Genomic DNA, 13,185 nt, shown 5'->3' with positions numbered 1-13,185 from the left:
GGGTTTAACCCTTTCCTAACCACAGCGAGGCTTCACTGCAAATGCTGCCTCCTTCCAACTTACCATCATGGTGTGGGGAGATCTTTATTGTCATTTCTTCTTTATTTAAAGAGAGTACCTGCTGCTAAAGTGCCTACTGTCCTCTTCATGAGAAAGCTGAGCCTGTGAGAAGTTGAGTGACTTGTGAGAAACTAAGTCTGTGGCTCATGGCCAGAATAGCTCTCAGGCTCTTGATGACACTATATTGACTCTGTAGTATTGAATCCATCTTTGATCCCATAAGAAGTGCCTACTGGAGTTTGTATTGGGGTGTCGCTGTGAGCTCCAGTTTTACCTCCATAAGATACTGGTCCCACAGAAGGAATAATACTGCTTCATCTTAGCTATTTGTTGGTGGCAGTGGATAAAACTGTGGCAGAGTATGTGAGACATGACTCAGTTGCCGTATCATTGGTCAAATATGATGCAGTCATTAGTTCGTTGAATCATTCAGCTGTATTTACTGCATGCCTACATTGTTCCAGGCACCATTCTGGGTACTGGGAATAGACTGATGCGCAAGACAGATTATAGTCCCTGCCTTACTGGACTTCAAAGTTTAGTTAGCAATTGCAGGATGCTGCGAAAACTGCATCATAGGGTAAATATAACATGCCATGAGACTTAGACGTTGGAGCATCTCATCTTGTGTAAGAGTCAGGGATAGCTTTCTGGAGCAAGTGACCTTTAAGCTGATATCTGAAAATCAAGAAGGAGTTGTTTATTCAAAGGAGCTAGGAGTAGCAGTTTGCTTTTTTTGGACAAACTATAGTATCTGAGAGTGGAAGAAAGAACTCCAGAACTGCCAAGGATTTGTCACAATGAAGTGAGAATAGAATTGTTCCCTGCCAGGACCTGAGACCTGATCTTGGATGTCTGTAGCGCTTCATCCTTTAACCAGGAATTCTTGAGAATGTCCATTCGGTGCTTATGTGGCTCTGAGGCTCACCATCATCTAGGGTTCTGCTTTTAAAGTAACTTTCTAAAGATATGTCACTAGAAAAATGCTTTCTGATGACATATGCTATCTTAACCACCAGAGGACCCGTGAGCACCCAGAACCGTGCTTGGCACTGTGTGGATACTCAGGAAATACTTGCTGAGTGAAGGAGGGCCATTGCCCTGCTGATGTTTAGTGAGGTAGATTAAGGGCCCTCATCCTTTTACTAAAGTTCAGGCTTAGCTGTATCCTTTGCCCTACCCGGAAACATGACAGGTCTCAGGGCCTAGAGTACTCGCTTGGCCGTTAAACTGAGCCACACAGCACCCGGGATTCTTGGCAGAGTTTCTTGGCAAAGTTTCCTCTGGGAGGTGCATTGCTCAGGCTTGACTTTCACAAGGGAGGTTAGGCGTGTCGTGCCAAGAGTATTGAGGAAGGGAAAAAAGAAGGCGAAGCAGACCGTTGTTCCAGCCTGGCACACGTCGGCATGCTAAAAACAGTTCCTTCTAGCCGGGGCCTCTGGACTCCACCATCCCCACTGTGGTTTTCCTTCCCTGGCCTCTTATCTTCATCATCGCTCTACATCCACGAACATTTCCTGAGCTCCTGTGTGTAGAGCGTTGTGCTCGGTGCTGTTTGCAGGGGAATCAAAGAAGTAGGAGATAATACTTCCTCTTCTTGACGACCTTATAGTTAAGGTGAGTAGCTAAACTGTATATATGAAAAAGAAATGATAGTGTAAAATGACAGGAAGGGCACTAGGATTTCAAAAGAGAGTCATCCCTGAGGCTGGCTTTCCTAAAATGTGATCTAAGGACTGTCTGCTTCAGATCACTTGTGGTGGTGGTAGTAGAGGATGGGGACAGGGATGGGGGTGGGGTGAAGAATGTTATTTATAATGCACATTCCCAGGGCCCACACTACACTTCGTATTCACAATCATAAGGAATGCAGCTTAGAAACTGTATATTTAGCAAGCAGCCATCCCAGGTGAATCTTGTGCTCCTTAAGGTTTAGGAATCACTCTTCTAGGGTGAAAGTCTCAGGGGAAGGTTTCGCCGAGGTGTTTGGCCTTGCAGAAAGGGGAGTGAGGACTTGGGGGGTGAAGAAAGAAGAGGATGGAAGGCCACTGAGGAGTCTAGGCAGGCAGGGGAAGGGTGAAGACCCAGGGATCTGCTCACAAACAGTACCTTTCTCATCCAGTCTCCTGTCTCGGGGAGGATCTGTCCACCTGTCCCAGCTCCCCCTCTGCCACTGCTCCTCCTCGGATTGCCTCCCTCTGCCTGTCTTATTGCTGATCAACTGACTGTATGTACCCAGGCCTCCCCTTCTTGGTGCAATATTATGATGAGGTAGCCCAGCGGAGGGGCTGGAGGTGCTTAGCCAGATGCAAAGGAGGCCACTGTGCGCTGCGGTGCTCCTTGGGCTCCAGCCAGCTTATCTTCTCACTGCTGTTGTTCTGCCAAGAAGGGGCTGGAGAGGGTTTGGTGTGTGTGTTTTGCCAGCCTCCTCTCTCCTATTCCACAGCCCTTGAGCTTTCAAATGCTCATTTGTAAAGAAATAAAAGTTGGAGCGTTAGAGGAATCTCTCAGTGGCAGAATTAGTCACCAACACCTGCAGATTGGCTTTCTGCTTTAAGCTTTAACCCTTCCAGGGGCAGCTGCCACCAGGTAGAAGGTTCAGTGAGCCGTGACTAGGGGCTTGCTCTGAGAGGTTCAGGGGCTTTGGGTACCTGCGCAGGAGGGGATGCTGTCGTCAACCTTGCTTCTGGAGTTGGGGATGGCATTTTTTCCCCCAACATAATTCCCCCTTTAAAAACACTCATCACGTTAAATTGTAACTATTTGCTTACTTATGCCTCTCCCATGGGTGCATGTCTGTCTCCTTCTGTGACTCCATCTAGCGTGTCCCCTCATGTAGTGCCCGACTTGGTAAATATTTGTTGTTAAAGTGAATGAACCCAGGATCACTGTTCTTCTGTTGAGTTTGCAGAGTTGCCAGCTGGCTGTACGCACTTGGACATAGTCTGAAGGGCCACACAGGATCCACCATAACACTGGGCACCTCCTGGCACGTTTACAAGTGGGAGGTGATGACTAGAAATAGAGGAACGGTTCAGTGATAGGGCAAGAGCACAATCAGAAGCTCCGGGCCTGTCATTTACTAGCCGTGTAACACTGGGTAAGTCTCTGTTTCTCTGAGCTCCAGCTCCTCATATGTAAAATGGGAGATGGCAGACAATCCCTCCCCTACCCTACAGGGTTGCTGAGTAAGTAAATAATCCAGATGTGTTTTGTAATCTAAAAGTAACCGTATAGATGCCATACCCTCACATACACATAGGTACTTGCAATATGTCTGTCTACGTCTGTCTGAAGAGCAACATGGTCTTCCGGGGGCTAAAATAGTTTATGAAATGCCTGAGTGTTCAACCTAGAGGGAGCCCTCTGACATGCCATTCCCTCCTTGAAGTTGAGCTACAGAAGACAGTCTGCATTCCCTGAGACCGGCTGCAGCACTATTTTTCTAGGTGTTTGGGGGCAGAAGTTACCCAATTCTTGTAGACTTTTTATGAATGTAAGTTGGCAGGCCATTTTCTATACAGATCTGTGACATCTCAGCTGAAATTTTGTCTGCTAAATTCCCACTGAAAGAAGTTTACCCTTTGCCTTCTTCTCAGCAAAGCTCAGAGCATCTTTATTTTTCCGTTTCCAGGGCCAGTGACTCTGTTCCTATTTTGGGGAGGGAGATGTTTTGGCTCAGAGGCACAGTGCTTTGGCCTGAGGGATGATAGGCAGAATCAAGACGAAGAGGGCTTTCTGCCCTAGAGACCTTTCCTAGGCTGCAAGAATAGCCATGCTCTGTCGGCCAGTATGACAAGATGAAGAGGTCCCTGTCAGATTTGGAAGGGTTCGCCCCTTGGGCGAGATCTTTAGAAGTTAAAGCTGGGCCACGAGGATTGGCAAGAGCAAGAATTTGAAAAAGGCTTTACTAGGCTGGGTGTAGTGGCTCACTCCTGTAATCCCAGCACTTCGGGAGGCCAACGCAGGCGGATCACCTGAGGTCAGGAGTTCGAGACCAGCCTGGGCAACGTGGCAAAACCCCATCTCTACTAAAAAATACAAAAATTAGTTGGGCATGGTGGCACACGCCTGTAATCCCAGCTACCTGGGAGGCTAAGGCTGGAGAATTGCTTGAACTGGAGAGACAGAGGTTGCAGTGAGCCAGATTGTGCCACTGCACTTGAGCCTGGGTAACACAGCAAGACTCTGTCTCAAAAAAAAAAAAAAAAAAAAAGGAAAAGAAAGAAAGAAAAAGACTTTACTTGTGCGGTAAACTTCATTGTGTGATTATTTAATAGACCATTAACAAGCAGATTCATTAACAAGATCTTAATTAACAAGTTCCAGGGTTATTCCTCCAAGTTCCCAGGGGTCCTGTTCTCCCATTTAGTCCCAGAGACTTCCTATCCTCCTTAAACTAACCAAGCCAGATGCATTTAAATTCAGTCTTTTTATTGCAAGTGAAATAAATGACTGCAGGCAAAGAGAAGAACATAGTATCACTCCTAATAATAATAACTGACACTTCGAGCACTTTGTATGTGTCAGGCACTATTCTGAATGCTTTACAGGTAATAATTTATTTAATCCTCATAAAATCCCTATGAGATAGGTGTTGTTTGTCTCCATTTTACAGATGAGGAAACTGATGCACAGTGTTTAAGCAGTATGCCCATTGTCACACAAACAAGTGTGAGAGAAGAGGTTCAGATCCCAGGCAGTCTAACTCCAGAGTCAATGAGAAGGAAGGACACTCCAGGAGAGGGAGACCTATGGGTCAGATTCACGAGGTAACAAGAATAATACTTGTATTTGTTCACTGTGTGCCAGACACTGTTCTGAGCACTTCATATATGTATGTCAGGCTGTATCCATACTTGAAAAATTGATAGGAGCCTTTTGCAGTGTGGCAGCCCTTAGGCACAATTTATTTTGGCCCATTCACAAGCCCTTTTCACCCTCCCTGCACTGTGAGTTCCTTGAGGTAGGAGCTGTGTCCTATTCTAAGATCTCTGTTCCCAGTACCCAGTTCATTGCCTGGAACTTACTAGTTATGATCTAAGAAAAAAAATTTGTCAAACGTACCCTTTGGTGGGATGGAGGAGGATGATTTAGTATCTGCTAATGCCCATTGCGCTTTACAGACATAGTAGTTTAAGAAGAGCTAAATCTGTGAGACGAGACAGATGCACCTACTCTTTCTGTGCCTCCATTTCCTCAGGGTAAAGTGGGATGAACACTAGTATCAATCTCTTAGGGGTGTTATAAGGATTAAATGAGTTAATAGAAAATACAAATAAAGTCCTAGGAACAGTGCCTGGCACAAAGTACGCCTTCAATAAATGTTAGGTATAATTAACATAAGGGTTTGGGCACAGATTTGAGGTCTCTTAAACTGGGTTCCTCCAACTCTTACCTCTACTCCTAACTGCATTATGGGGACAGTGACTTCAGCAAGCCCTGAACTCTCACAAGTTTGTGCAGTTTATGACAAGTCTTCCTACGGCTGAAAAATCTTCCAGTTGATATTCAGGAGTTGATATCTATAATGTTGTCTTTCCTTCTTGGTTTCAGTTATATGGGGGCTGGAGCAAGGATGAGTTTAGCACTCACCCAATGACCCCCTTTTTAAAATACCCGAAAAGGCACAGAGTGGAAAGAACTAGAATTCTACACTAAACTCCCACCCGAGGAAGGACAGTAAGCCAGAAGGACTTTTTCTGGGTTTAGTAAAGGGCTTGATGAATCCTGTTCTATGCCTCTGCCTGGTCAGCCAACTCAGATAGCAAGTCTGTGGACCATTTACTCTTTACCAGCTATTTTGAGGAGAGGATGAGGAAGTGATAGAATGCTTAGAATCATTGGGAAATTTGAGCTGGGAAGGAACCATTGCAGGCTGCTTTATTTTTCCAATTTTCTAATTACTTACATAATGCTTAAGACTGTGTTTTCCCCTTTAAGGGGAAAAAATGGCTTTGGCTTTATTTAGAGCTCATCACATTTGTACATTCTACAAATACTCTTCTCCTAAATCTCAACTTGAAGACTTCCAAGCACTGTTCTCACAGCTGGCTGCTTTCGCTCCCACTCCACTATCCCGCCCCGCCCCATCATCTTTAGTTAACGATGGATGCTCATAAACCTCCAAACTGGCCTCCCTCTTTTCCGACTTCGCATCCTTGTGTTCTTTCTAAGGAGCTCGGCCATAATATCACTTTTCTTTAGCAGCATTCTAACTTCTAAGAGGCTTAATAGGCAAGGAGATTGTGGGGTCTTTGAGTTCCTCTGAGCCTTAGCCCTAAGTGGTTTATTCTATTAAGCTGATTCCTGGTGGTGGATAGAGCTTTGCTGGATAAGAAGTTGGGGTGGGGGAAAGTTGCAGTTGGAGGAATTGGATACTTTCACTCCCCCTTCCACTGTGCCCCACCCTCCAACCCACTCCTGCCCCGATTGTGTTTTTAGAGCTTTAGAATGAAGGAAGTGGTGATGAAATTAAGTAAAGAACTCTTAGAGGACTTAAGAGGTTGACATTTTCCCCAAAACTGTCTTTTGCCTCCTCACCTCTTCCCTCCCTGCACTTTCATTCCTACTCTTCAGTCTGCCACTTGTGGATTTTTTTTTTTCTTTCCTTCCACCTCTACTTTTGCCTCCACTCCAACACTAGCTTAAATAAAAAAGCTGGGGGGAATAATGAATAACAATTTTGAGCTATCGTTTTAAAGAAAGGAATCCTATCCAGGTGTGGAATATAGAAAAAAAATAACAGATAAGATTTTAACAAAGGAAACAATGCAGATTCTTCCAGATGTTTTCTTCTAGCATTACACCAAGTTGAATATATTGACCCAGATTAAGGATTTTCAGGTGTCCCTATTAACATTCTCTCTTGGTTCAGGAGGGCCAGCAGGCTGGGAGAGCAGAGGAAGTGTCTGTTCTTTATTCAGTCATGCTGAGCGGCAGAGAAACTGTAAGGGACATTCGTGAGCAGGAAGAATGATGTTAGAGAAGTGAGGAGGGGAGTCAAGAGTTTAAGTGTAGAAAAAAGTACAGGACAACCTTCACAGGGAAGGTGGGAAGAAAATCAAAAGTAGCCAGAGAGCTAAAAAGAAGGAGGGAAAACGTGAGATGGAGGTCGGAAGATGGAAAATGTGAAGCATTTCAAGGAATTGTGAGTAATTTGTTTGATGGCATACAGTTGTTGATGAAGGAGTGGGGAAACAGGGCCTGGATGTGTGGTTGGTAGGCTTATAAGGCAGCAGAGGCTCTTTGGAGGGCCTTTCAGCAATGTCTGTCTACAAAAAATTTAAATACAAATATCCTTTGATGGGATTCGACTTAAGAATTTATCCTACATATGTTGGGTTAAGTACTTAAAGATGTATGTTCTTGGCCGGGCGCGGTGGCTTAAGCCTGTAATCCCAGCACTTTAGGAGGCCGAGACGGGCGGATCACGAGGTCAGGAGATCGAGACCATCCTGGCGAACACGGTGAAACCCCGTCTCTACTAAAAAGTACAAAAAAAGTAGCTGGGCGAGGTGGCAGGCGCCTGTAGTCCCAGCTACTCGGGAGGCTGAGCCAGGAGAATGGCGTGAACCTGGGAGGCGGAGCTTGCAGTGAGCTGAGATCCGGCCACTGCACTCCAGCCTGGGCGACAGAGCAAGACTCCGTCTCAAAAAAAAAAAAAAAAAAAAAAAAAAAAAGATGTATGTTCTTTATAATATTGTTTGTAATGTGGAAAAAAAACAGAAACAATCTAAATGTACGCTGATAGGGAATTGGTAAAATAAATAATGATATATCTATATTATAGAATACTACATAGTGGTTAAAAAAATGAGTTAGAGCCATAAGTGCTTATTTGTAAAACAAGGTACAGAGAAAAAACAACCTCTTTGTATCGAAAAAAACATACATTCATGTCTATCTTTGTATATGTATATAAAACATTGGAGGGATACATATGGAACTGTTCATGCTAGTTTCCCCTGGGAAGTATGACTAGGTAGGAAGAAGCGAGTAATACTTTTTCTTGTATGCTCTTCTGCAGTATTTGAATAGTTAACATGTGATGTATTATTCATATAACTAAAAAATTTAGTTTATGATTTTAAAAAGTTAATTTGGAGACACTGAAACAAAAAAGGATATTAGGAAAAAAACTAAGGAAATCTAAATATAGTTAATAATGTATCAATATTGGTTCATTAGTTGTGATAAATCTACCATATTACTAATATATTAGTAATAGGGACAACTGGATGAAGAGTATATGGAAACCCTCTTCTATCTTTGCAATTTTTCCATAAATCTAGAAACTATTCCAAAATAAAAGTTTATTTTTATTTATGTTTTTATTTTTTGAGACTGAGTCTCGTTTTGTCACCCAGGCTGGAGTGCAATGGCACCATCTCGGCTCTCTGCAACCTCTGCCTCCCGGGTTCAAGCAATTATCTGCCTCAGCCTCCCGAGTAGCTGGGATTATAGGCACCTGCCACCAAGCCCAGCTAATTTTTTTGTATTTTTAGTAGAGATGGGGTTTCACCATCTTGGCCAGGCTGGTCTTGAACTCCTGACCTCGTGATCCGCCCACCTCGGCCTCCCAAAGTGCTAGAATTACAGGCGTGAGCCACTGTGCCTGGCTGCCAAAAGTTTATTTTTAAAAGATGATTCGGAAGACTATATTATGGGACAGACTCATAACCTAGCATTTATGACTGAATCTTGGCGAGGTGAATTGATAAAATTGAATAATTCCTCTCGTTCTATAATTACTACTTGGTTCTGTTTCTTCTAAGTGGTCAAGTGGATAGGTTATAGTCAAAATTGCTGGAAAAGTGTCTGATTTGTGTATGTGTTTACAAAATCAGTTTTCTTTTCTGAATTTCTTTTTTCTTCTGAGTTAGTTTGTAAAAAGGTTAACTGATGATTATTTTAGTTTTACCGTCCAAAAAGCACAGACTGGTCTAGGAGCTACATAGTGAAGGTAGTTTAAAAATGAAATAAGACAGCTGTGTTTCCCCGTGTTAAATAATACCCTGTGTTTTCCCATGTTAAAGCACTTTGAATTTTTTTTATTGTGATAAAGTATGTGTTGAGGTGGGGAACAGGATCCTGCTACTCTGTAGAAGCATTTTAAAACAATAATCAACTAAAAGTTGATCTGCTTTTGTTTGTTTGTTTTATTTATTTTTTGAGATGGATTCTTGCTCTGTTGCCCAGGCTGGAGTGCAATGGTGTGATCTCGGCTCACTGCAAGCTCCACCCCCCCAGGTTCAAGTGATTCTTGTGTCTCAGCCTCCTAAGTATCAGGGATTACAGGTGCCCACCACCATGCCCGGCTAATTTTTGTATTTTTAGTAGAGACAGGGTTTCACCATGTTGGTCAGGCTCTTTCAAATTCCTGACCTCAAATGATCCACCTGCTTGGCCTCCCAAAGTGCTGGGATTACAGACGTGAGCCACCATGCCCAGCCTGTTTGTTTGTTTAGAAGCGGGGTCTTGCTATGTTGCCCAGGCTGGAGTGCAGTGGCTCTTACAGGTGTGATTATAGTGCACTACAACCTCAAACCCCTGGGCTCAAGTGATCTTCCTGCATTAGCCTTAGCAGTAGCTGGGACTACAGGTGTGCACCACCACAAAAGGCTCTGGGTCTGCTTTTTAATATCATCGTGTGCTGGCAATTTTAAACAATGTCAGCTGGAAAATATTTCTCCCCACAAAAATACTTTGTTGGTATAAGTTTGAAAAAAACGCTGTGGTTACTCTTGAGTTTTGATATGTATGTAAGTTTCAAATTCACTTTTTTTTTTTTGAGTCTTGCTCTGTTGCTCAGTCTTAATTTTGAGTCTCGCTCTGTTGCCCAGGCATTGTACTGAGGAGTGCAATGATGCGATCTCAGCTCACTACAACCTCCGCCTCCGGGGTTCAGGTGATTCTCCTGCCTCAGCCTCCCAAGTAGCTGGGACTACAGGTGTGCGTCACTACACCTGGCTAATTTTTGTATTTTTTGTAGAGATGGGGTTTCACCATGCTGGTCTCGAACTCTTGACCTCAAGTAATCCACCTGCCTCAGCCTCCCAAAGTGCTGGGATTACAGGTGTGAGCCACCATGCCCAGCCAAATTAGCACTTTTTAATTATTTGTCCTTTAATGAACATCGTCATCTATAACGGAGAATTTGGAGAACTTCCAGTTGTACTGTGGGCTCCTGACATCTGCAAATTCAGCTTGATTTGGGAATAAGTATGTAACAGTTCAGAATCAGTTGAACTTCCATAGGACACAGTTTGTGTCTCCAACTCCCATGACACAGCATATTCCTTCCTGCATTTATGCAGTGTATTCAAAATAGACAATGACAGCACATGAACTGTAAAAGATAAAGACACGACAATTGGAGGTTTTTCAATTCTGCAGTTCTTTGTGACCACTTGGAGTTCTTACATGTTTTTAAGTTTTAAAACAGTGAAATAAACTATGAACTGCAGGGTGTAATATTTTTGTTTGGTGTGTGCAAATTTTAGTTTGCCTAGTAAATAGTTTACTAAATTTGAACATCTTTAAAAATAAAACATAATGGCCAGGTGTGGTGGCTCATGCCTGTAATCCCAGCACTTTGGGAGGCTGAGGCCGCCTGAGGCCAGGAGTTCAAGACCAGCCTGGCCAGCATGGTGAAACCCCATCTCTACTAAAAATACAAAAATTAGCTGGTGCAGTGGTGCCTGTCTGTAGTCCCAGCTACTCCGGAAGCTGAGGCACAAGAATTGTTTGAGCCTGGGAGGCAGAGATTGTAGTGAGCCGAGATTGTGCCACTATACTCCAGCCTGGGTGACAGAGCAAGACTTTGTCTCAAAAAATAAAATAAAATAAAATGTATTTTTTAAATCATTAACTGCTTATATTAAAATGAAAGAATCAAGAAAATTATTATGGCTGATTATTACATGATTAGTTATTTGTCATTTAAAAAATGACCTGCTGTGTCAAATATGTTCCGTATGCCCTTGGAATAATGTTTGAATTGAAATATGAAATGACGAGCCGGGCACAACTATGTAAGGGTTTGGGAATAGGGGGTCTTGGAATGTTTGAGGAGCAGAGAGAAGGCCTGAGGGCTGGGACAGAATGAATTTGGGAGAATATGGTAGGAGATGAGTTGGAGAGGAGCCAGACCTCTGTAAATCTTTTAGGCCATGGAGAGTTGGATTTTATTTTGGGTTCATCAGGAAGCCACAGAGTGTTTTAAATATAAATCACCATGTTGTGATTTATCACTTTAAAAGATTACTTTGGGCTGGGCGTGGTGGCTTATGCCTGTAATCCCAGCACTTTGGGAGGCTGAGGTGGGTGGACCATGAAGTCAGGAGATCAAGACTATCCTGGCTAACTCGGTGAAACTCCATCTCTACTAAAAAAAAAAAAAAAAAAAAAAAAAAAAAAATTAGCCAGGCGTGGTGGTGGGCACCTGTAGTCCCAGCTACTGGGGAGGCTGAGGCAGAATGGCATGGACCCAGGAAGCGGAGCTTGCAGTGAGCAGAGATCATGCCACTGCACTCCAGCCTGGGTGACAGAGCGAGACTCTGTATTTAAAAAAAAAAAAAAAAAAAAAAGGTTACTTTGGCTACTGCATGACTAACAGATTGATGTGGGAAAAGTGTAACAGAAGACTTGTGAAAAGGCCATCACACAGGAGTTTGAAACCACCTGGGCAACACAGCAAGACCCCATTGCTAAAAAAAAAAAAAAAAAAAATTAAAAATTAGCTGGATGTGGTAGCACACACCTATAGTCCCAGCTACTCAGGAGGCTGAGTGGGAGGATCACTTGAGCCTAGTAGTTCAAGGCTGCAGTGAGCTATGATTGCACCATTGCACTCTAGCTTGGGCAACACAGCAAGATCCTGTCTCTTAAAAAAAAAAAAAAAAAAGACAAGGAAGGAGTAATGTCTTATAGTTTTTGAAATATCTACAGTACTTTTCCCATAGTAGGTACTCAAAAAATGCCAAATAAATAAATTTATAAAACGTGAAGTGACTAAAAAAACACCAAAAAATCTGCGACGGAGCGTAACATGCTGAGCAACATGGTGCTAGTCCAAGAACGTTGACTTTGGAGTGCAACAAATTGGGCTTTAATTGCATTTCTGGTACTTCTTAGCTATGTTGCTTTGGGGCAAGTAATTTAAACTCTCAGAGCCTTGGGGCTTCCATGGCTGCACAATGGGAATAAGATGACTCACTGTTTTGTTTTAATGAACAAATTAAATGAGATAATGTATTTATAACATGGTGCCTGATTTATGGTAGCCAGTCAGTAAATAGTGACTATTACAGTTAGCAGGACATGAGGATACCTTGAGATTGTGGTCAGTGCAACTTCAGTGTGATTACAGTCATGGGGAACATGGCACCAGAGTTCCTTAGAATAAAGAGGAACACTTGGGACCTTTGCATGATGGAGACTCTGTCTTCTGAATCTGAACTTGTGCTGTCTTCTGAATAACTGGATTTTCAAGTCTAAAGAGAAAAAAAGGCTGGGCACTGGGGCTCACGCCTGTAATCCCAACACTTTGGGAGGCTGAGGTAGACGGATCACTTGAGGTCAGGAGTTTGAGACCAGCCTGGCCAACATGGTGAAACCCCCTCTCTACTAAAAATACAAAAATTAGCCGGGCGTGGTGGCAGGCGCCTGAAATCCCAGCTACTCAGGAGGCTGAGGCAGGAGAATCACTTGAACCAGAGGTTGCAGTGAGCCAAGATCGTGCCATTGCACTCTATCCTGGGTGACAGAGTGAGACTCCATCTCAAAAAAAAAAAAAGAAAAAAGAAAAAAGAAAAGAAAAGAAAAAAGAGGAAAAAAAAAGAAGAAACCTTTGGATAGGTTAGGGTTAGAATCCTCTCTGTCTACTCAGTTCTTCCCTCTGATTTTAGGAGGAGTCAAATCTCTTCTTCCATTTCCAAGTTTAACAGAACCATCCTAAGGTATGTGCCTCCTTGACACACAAGTCCCTGAAGCAAGTTTCCACTTTTTTCTGCAAAAGCTCCCTGGAGCACAGGGAGCTCTTGTCTTGTACCTAGTTAAATGCCTCGATTAAGGATGTAATCATAGTTGTTTGGCTCTGTAAATCATTTGACCCTCAGCTAA

The 13,185-nt window shown here is 43.2% G+C and overlaps 1 protein-coding gene across 3 annotated transcripts in view; it reads left to right on the top strand.

The window, feature by feature from the left end:
* The window catches only part of RNF220 (ring finger protein 220), a 247,230-nt gene that overhangs the window by 10,498 nt on the left and 223,547 nt on the right, over window positions 1–13,185 (top strand). The window contains exon 1 of one of the 3 annotated variants that reach the window (XM_073007376.1): window positions 1,538–1,677. The exons of the other annotated variants lie outside the window; for them this stretch is intronic. The gene's annotated coding sequence lies outside the window, so the exon portion shown is untranslated. Of the gene's footprint in view, window positions 1–1,537; window positions 1,678–13,185 lie in introns of those variants that run through there. 3 annotated transcript variants of the gene reach the window in all.

This window comes from Chlorocebus sabaeus, chromosome 20, assembly GCF_047675955.1.
Source record: "Chlorocebus sabaeus isolate Y175 chromosome 20, mChlSab1.0.hap1, whole genome shotgun sequence".
NCBI lineage: Eukaryota > Metazoa > Chordata > Mammalia > Primates > Cercopithecidae > Chlorocebus > Chlorocebus sabaeus.
Note: the sequence above shows the minus strand (reverse complement) of the source record. Positions and strands in the feature narration are given on the sequence as shown.